The sequence below is a fragment of the Poecilia latipinna genome, unplaced genomic scaffold (genome assembly GCF_001443285.1).
Source record: "Poecilia latipinna isolate Pla-1442-1.1 unplaced genomic scaffold, P_latipinna-1.0 Scaffold2862, whole genome shotgun sequence".
NCBI classification, from domain to species: Eukaryota; Metazoa; Chordata; class Actinopteri; order Cyprinodontiformes; family Poeciliidae; genus Poecilia; species Poecilia latipinna.
The window spans coordinates 61,493-68,590 of NW_015115478.1; positions in this window are offsets into that span (position 1 = coordinate 61,493).

Genomic DNA, 7,098 nt, shown 5'->3' on the forward strand with positions numbered 1-7,098 from the left:
GGAGAGGAGGAGGACAGACTCAGAAAGAACCTGAGAGACTGAAGCTGCTGATGCCTGATCAGAACCAAATAGGGGCAGACAAGGACAGAACCCAGAGAACCTCACATTGGCAAGGCTGGCATTGGCAAAAAGGACTAGATCAGTTGAGGAGCACTGCAAGAGAGGACAAGCACAATGTAATGTAATGACTTCAGACTCTTATAGTGCTTTTCAGGACACTCAAAGATTTTTTTCATTGATATAAGTCATTCCCATTCATGCACACATTCTCACACTGATTAAGGGAAGCTACTGCATAGTATCACCAGCTGCCCTGGGGCAGATGAGACGAGGCTGCTATGTCACACCACTGGCCATTCTGACCACCGCCAGCAGGCAAGATGGGGGAAGTGTCTTGCCCAAGGACACAAAGACAGAGATGGATGGGGTGGGTGCTCGGAGTGGTGACCCACCAATTGCAAGACAAATTCCTACCTCTGTTGCTACCATCGCCCCAAAGGAGATGTAAGGGGAAAACTCAAGCAAATAGAGAGAAATAGAAGAAGGCCCTTGAGTGTGACAGAACCTTTTGACGTTTGTCACAGGACTCCAACTTCTAATAAAGTTAGAAAAACAATTTACTTAAAGCGGTTTGGAAAAGAGTCACAACTCAAGCCATCTCAAATTAACTCAAAACAAGGATACACTTTAAATGAATTTTAGGAAATTCTAAGTATTATTGAAATAAAAAAAAAATACTATAGATAAATATAGAACCTGCCAGGTTGGACGATAAGATCTGGTGGAAATGGTCATGGGTTCAGGAAAAGGAAAGGAAAATGGCAATAGAGGAGGCTGGAAGCCCATCAAGGTCTCAAAAGGAGAAACACCTGTGGCATCGGAGGTGTGTGTGTTAAGTGCATAATCCACCCAAAGTAAGTAGGTGTTCCAGGAGTTGAGATTAAACATGCAGAAACAGCGGAAGACGTTTTCTAGTTCCTGATTCATCCTTTCACTCTGTCCATTTGTTTGGGGATGGAACCTGGAGGAAAGGCAGAACAAAAGTCTGTCACACCTGGAAGGTTCTCGATCGGAAACAGTTTTTTGGGCACTGTGAGACATAGACTAGACTGGGATGTTAAAAAAATTTTAAAAGCTTTGAAGGTTTCCTCAAAGGAAAGTGCTTGAGGAAGAGAAAGAAGTGCTGTGATGCAAGCACTTCCTTTTATTCAGATATCCTGGAATAAATTGATCTTCCAGCATTATATATGAATGAATAATGCTGGGGGTGAATAAGGTTTATCTTATCGTCACCTTCCTAAAATAATGGTACTCATTATTTAAGAAATATTTTTTACGATTTTTTTTTTCTTTTTTTTTAGCTTAAAACATCTTTTGGGAAGAAAGAAGTGGTTATTTATTGATTGTTTTGCCAAAATCACTTTAAGAAAAAATTCCTTAGCCCACTATTTGAAAAAGCGAAGTAAATGTGCTGTCTGGAAATTCCTCTTCCTGTCTGATTTAAGGACTGGTAATAAAAAGTTATGCTTAGTTTTGTGCAATTACTGTGATATCCAAGGACTGTCAACTCACTGGACTGCTTTTAGAAAAACTGTCTAAAGGAAAGCAAGTTTCATCAATATAAGTATTCACTTCAGCATAAAGTTTTTGTTGTGTATGAAATATACCTGCATTATGCCAAAAAGACAAACAAAACACCCAAAAAAGGTTTCCAGAAACATTTAGTTATTAAGCTAAAAAAAAAAAAAAAAAAAAAAAAGATAATTGATGGTCAGCTGTTTATGTTCATCACATTGTGTGATAATATGGGCTTGAAATTTCTGGATGTTGAGCATCTTGGCCATGTGTGAAAAAGTAAATGTCCCCAAAAATCAAGTACCTTGTTGTTCCATCTTTGTCTGTTCAGGGTTACCCAAAGAAAATATACTAAACCTGCCATGTTTTAATATTAACAAAGGTTCAAAGTTGACAGGAAATTTGAAAACATCTCTAATTATGGGTTTTTGGAGGACTTTGTTGACAATCAACCCAATTTTTTGTCAACAATAAATAATATTGGATTTATTGTCAAAAAAAATTACTTTTTTTTTTTTTTTACTTCAGTTAAATCCTAATTTAGTAATCAGTCAGTGGATCTTAAAGCAAGCTATGCAATGCCAGTCACAAATAAAAATAAGAATGCTTTCAGAGGAGAATAATATATTTTTCCAACTGTTCAGGATTCACATTTCATATACGCTTTTTTTTTTTTTTTTGCTTAGACTGTGATACATTCCCTGTTTGTGACTTGTGGAAAATTGACAAGCAGAATATTCTGGACAGACAAAAAGCTGACGCCTGACCTACAAATTATGTAAAAAATAAAAAAAAGAAACAGAAAAGAACAATCACAAGAGTATTTATGGTTAAACTTTAGGCCATCCCACCCATGCAGTACATCTGTTACTTGTAAAACTGAAACTCTTAAAAACAACCAACTGCTGTGACTACCCTTGGAATAACATGCATGACTGGATTGCCACTGCACTTGAGGCCTGGTCTATGTAAAACATTTTCTTTAGTGCATGTGCAGTTCAAACAGCCACCGGTCCTCATGAGGCTCCTTATTGCTCTTAAAACAGTCTTACAAGGCTGAAGGACTTCAACATTTTACTCATGTGACGACATGAGTCTCCGCCAGATACTTTAGCTTTAAAAAAATGATAAATTATTCAATAGGCCAGAAACAGGCCTATTGAACAATAAAGGTTTCCCTGAATTAAAGACGTCATAACAGATCAAGTGTAGCAAGAACAGCTGATTTGCTGTGTGGCATTTGTGCAATGCCTTAAAAAAATGAATAAAAGGCCGAGATCAGTGCCGCCATGTATCGATGAGTTCAAACCGTCTGAAGCACGTTTTTGTAAAGTCATTCGAACGCCATATATTCAAATCATAATATTTTACGTTTTGCTTGAGGATTATAGATTTGTTTGAACTGCGTTACAGAAACACGTTTTATGTAGCAGTGAAACCAAATGAGCCATATTACAGCTTTTTCTGGGAGAAAATTTAAGGCTCTGCACTGTGCATAATTGCAATTTCACAAGCCTTTTCTCATATGAAACCATTTATTTTTTTTTTTTCCATGGTTATTAATCTTCACAATTGTGGCTGGTGTAAGATAAGTATTGCACATCCTTCATCTCTAGTTTTTTTTTTTTTTTTTTACTTTATGTTAAACATGATCAGTGTGCTGCCAATAAAAACTCGCCAAAGACTGAAGTGGAAACTGGGAGGTGAAGTTTAAGTGTACCCTCAACATGGATACGGAGGCAGTTGACACAAATGTATGTTTTTCTTATTTACTTTAATAATTGTATTTACTTTTAATAATTCAAGAATTGGAATAAGCTCAGCTTTATTGTGGATTTCACACAGGTTTTTTTTTTGTTTGTTTTTTTTTCTGCTTAAGTGTTCTCTTGGCGAGTTGTACCATGAACACACCCATCAAGACGTCGGTAACTTCCTCATTTCTTTTGTTAAAAACACCAGAAGCCTCAAACGCAGGCCGGATCAAGGCTGGTCGTCTTCTGGTCTGAGGACAGGTCTGGAAGATCTGGAGACGATGGTGCAAAGAGGGGTTCTTCATAAAATCAAGAAAATGATGGACAACCCTGAGCATCCTCTTCAATCAGACTGCTTTCCAACAGCCTCCACAGCCGCCGTAATACAAGAAGATCCTTCCTTCCCACGGATATCACCCTCTACAAAAACTAATGAGTTACAAAACATTTCATTTCTATATGGGATTAATAAAACAGCTTTTGAATTTGAATTCAGCCTTCACTTCAGTCTTGATGGTTTCAAAGTCACCTCAAACAACGGTTTGAGTCTTCTTTCAGACCAGAGTGGTGAAATATCAAAAACTCTTGAGCCTGTTATCGGCAGCTTAGAAAGGCTTTACTGGCCCCATGACGGGATGGTGGCCCAGGTACGCTGGGTATGTTGACCCTTAATCACTGAAAACAGACAACATGAGAGTAGAAAATGGATGCATTGGTGAACTTAAAAACCTGTCGTTTCCCTTCTGTTTTTTGGGTTTGATGTTTTTTTCTGTTGTTTCAAATATTCAGTCCAACAAGTGCTGTCACGTAAATCCATTCTGTGCTGGCAATAAGAAACTGCCTAGTGCATGCAATCTTGATGACAAAGAAAAGTCCAAATCAATCAATCAAGTTTGTTTAAGCCTGTGGGACCGAAAGAACGAGGTCCCGGATACAAGCGGCTGAAATGGGTTTCCTCCGCAGGGTGGCTGGGCTCTCCCTTAGAGAGAGGGTGAGAAGCTTGGTCATCCAGGAGGGATTTAGAGTAGAGCCGCTGCTCCTCCACGTCGAGAGGAGCCAGTTGAGGTGGCTCGGGCATCTGGTCAGGATGCCTCCTGGACACCTCCCTGGTGAGGTGTTCTAGGCACGTCCCACCAGGAGGAGACCTCGGGGAAGACCCAGGACAGGCTGGAGGGACTATGTCTCTCAGCTGGCCTGGGAACGCCTTGGGGTTCCCCTGGAGGAGCTGGAAGAAGTGGCTGGGGAGAGGGAAGTCTGGGTCTCCCTTAAGAAGCTGCTGCCCCCGCGACCCGACCCCGGATAAGCGGAAGAAAATGGATGGATGGATGGATGGATGGATGGATGGATGGATGGATGGATGGATGGATGGATGTTTAAGCAACAAGGCAGTTCAAAGTGTTTGACATTATGAAAAGTCATCATAAAAACCTCCAATTGTCACCAGTTGTGAAACCAGTAACAAACATCACATTTTGTTAAGTGCCATCATCAAACTAATCAATACACATCAAATATGTTGATTAATATTCCATTGATTATGGGTGATTATCAGGATTATCAGAAAGTCTTGGTCTGATCTTTTATAATCTTTTTTATAACCTTTGCATTTACCTATAAATATACATATATCTATTTAGCTGAGTGTATGTATATATGTACGTATTAGAGACTGTATGTATAATTTTGATCTTTTGTTTATTAGAGAAATGTTGCTAAAAATGTTGACTTGTTTTGCCGCTAGTTTTTCTTTTTCTTTTAGAAAGTCAATGGAGTTATTTGTTTTGTATATTTCTTCCATTCTGTAAAAGGAACCACGTAAGTAAATCATTAAAGTGTAAAACAACATGACATTCATGGTCATGATTACTGTATATGAAACATATTTGTTTCATATGCCCGGAAGCAGTCTTTTTTTCAGGGTCATAGATCAAAATAAAAGCTCAAAGTAAGAGTTAAAAAAGAACAATGTGGGCTTTTGAACTGCTCATTCATCTGTCAGATAGTCCAATAATAATGACTGAGTAGTGTCAGTATACACACAAGATTAGTTTTGCTATTATTTTTAAGCTTAGGGTGAGATTTACTTTACACCGCAGTTTATTGAAGAAACATGTGTTCTGTAGCAAGTCACACACTGGAATGCGATTGTTGTAAATCAGACCTCAAAGTGTTCTAACACTCATGGCACAAGTGTTTACTGAATTTCAACCATGCGCTTCCCTGCTGGTAGACAGACATAATTCTTTCACATCAACGGTAACAGTAAACACAATCCAAGAGTGACTCTGTGACCAAAATTACCACAGAAGAGATGTGAAAGATGCCTGTCTTTTATGACTTCTGTATGTCTACATTGTCCAAGCGCAGATTTTACCATGAGGGTACGAAGCAGGGAGGGGAGAACCCAGAAAAGACCACATCTGGTCACCAACCAAAACTAAAAATGTATCTTTGGAGATGTTTACCGCTTGAGCAACGACTGGATAACTCTGCAAAAAATTCTGTGGGCCTGAAAAACACAGACTTGATGAAGTGGTGAGCATTCTCGTTTAGTTAAGAACAGTTAAGAAGCTGCCTTGTGCTTCAAATAAAAAATATATATGATAAAAATACAGAATAATTTGGCTAATGAATTGCTGTGACTAATTGGGCCCAGTAATTACACTACATTGACTCTGGTCTGTTATATCCATGTTATTTCAACTGGACAAAATAATGAATGCTGATTTAAAATCCTTAGCTTGGGTGCTACGAGGTCATGCTAGCACCCAAGCTAGCTTGAGCTAGCTTGATCCAGCACCAGTTTTGGCCAGGAAACTGTTGGTTTTTACACAGATTTCATCACAGAGGCAACTGAAATCAATTAATCAAAAAAATCCTTTCTGAATATAATCTCATGAACACTGAACTAAATGTGTCTTTCTGACCGGGAGCTGACAGCGAGTTGGACCGGACGCTTTGGAGCGTGTCTGGTTCAGAAGTACATTCCAAACCTTTGGTTGAAATAGTGCGTTTAATTCCAGTCTCCAGTACATACAGAACAGAAAACTTGCAGAGTTCAATTGATCGGTTTGGATCAAACAGATCCAACTGATTTCTCTGCAGATGGGAACCAGAAGTCATTTGTGAGACTGTGCAATCAGATCCCAGCGGGTGAAATGCCGGTAATTTAAGTGGACCCGTTTAATTTAATTTATTATAAGTTATTAAAGTTATTAGGGCCACAGTGATTTTTGTCACTACGGAGAAAAAGATAGATGTATTCATCTGCTTTATGTGCAATGGGATCTGGATTCAGATTCCACTAATATTGACTAAACTGCATAAAAATGTGGCTAAGTAGCCTAATGTTAATAATCTTATAATTTGACGGGTAGAAATAGTTCATGACCGATTTTTTTAATACTGTCGGTCAAGAACAAAAAGTCTAACACAACCTGTGAGATATATAAAATTGAAGATAACATAGTTACCTGATACTGCTATAAAATGCTACTATGCACCTGGAATATACATAATCAAAGTAAATCCACAGGTGTGTTCCCAGTTCACTCAAATGTTGTGAATTTACTTAATCAGAAAGCAATACTATCTTTATCTGGTCTCTTTCTGTTCAGAGATATAATCATCTTTATGTATGTAATCGTCAGACTATGAACAGAGTGATGTTCTTGCATTTTGTTAAAGCACAGTGGTTTGATTAATTCCATTTCCCGTTTGAATGTAAAGTCAATAGGTCCAACTTTACTCGATTAAGGAAGTGACGCAGATT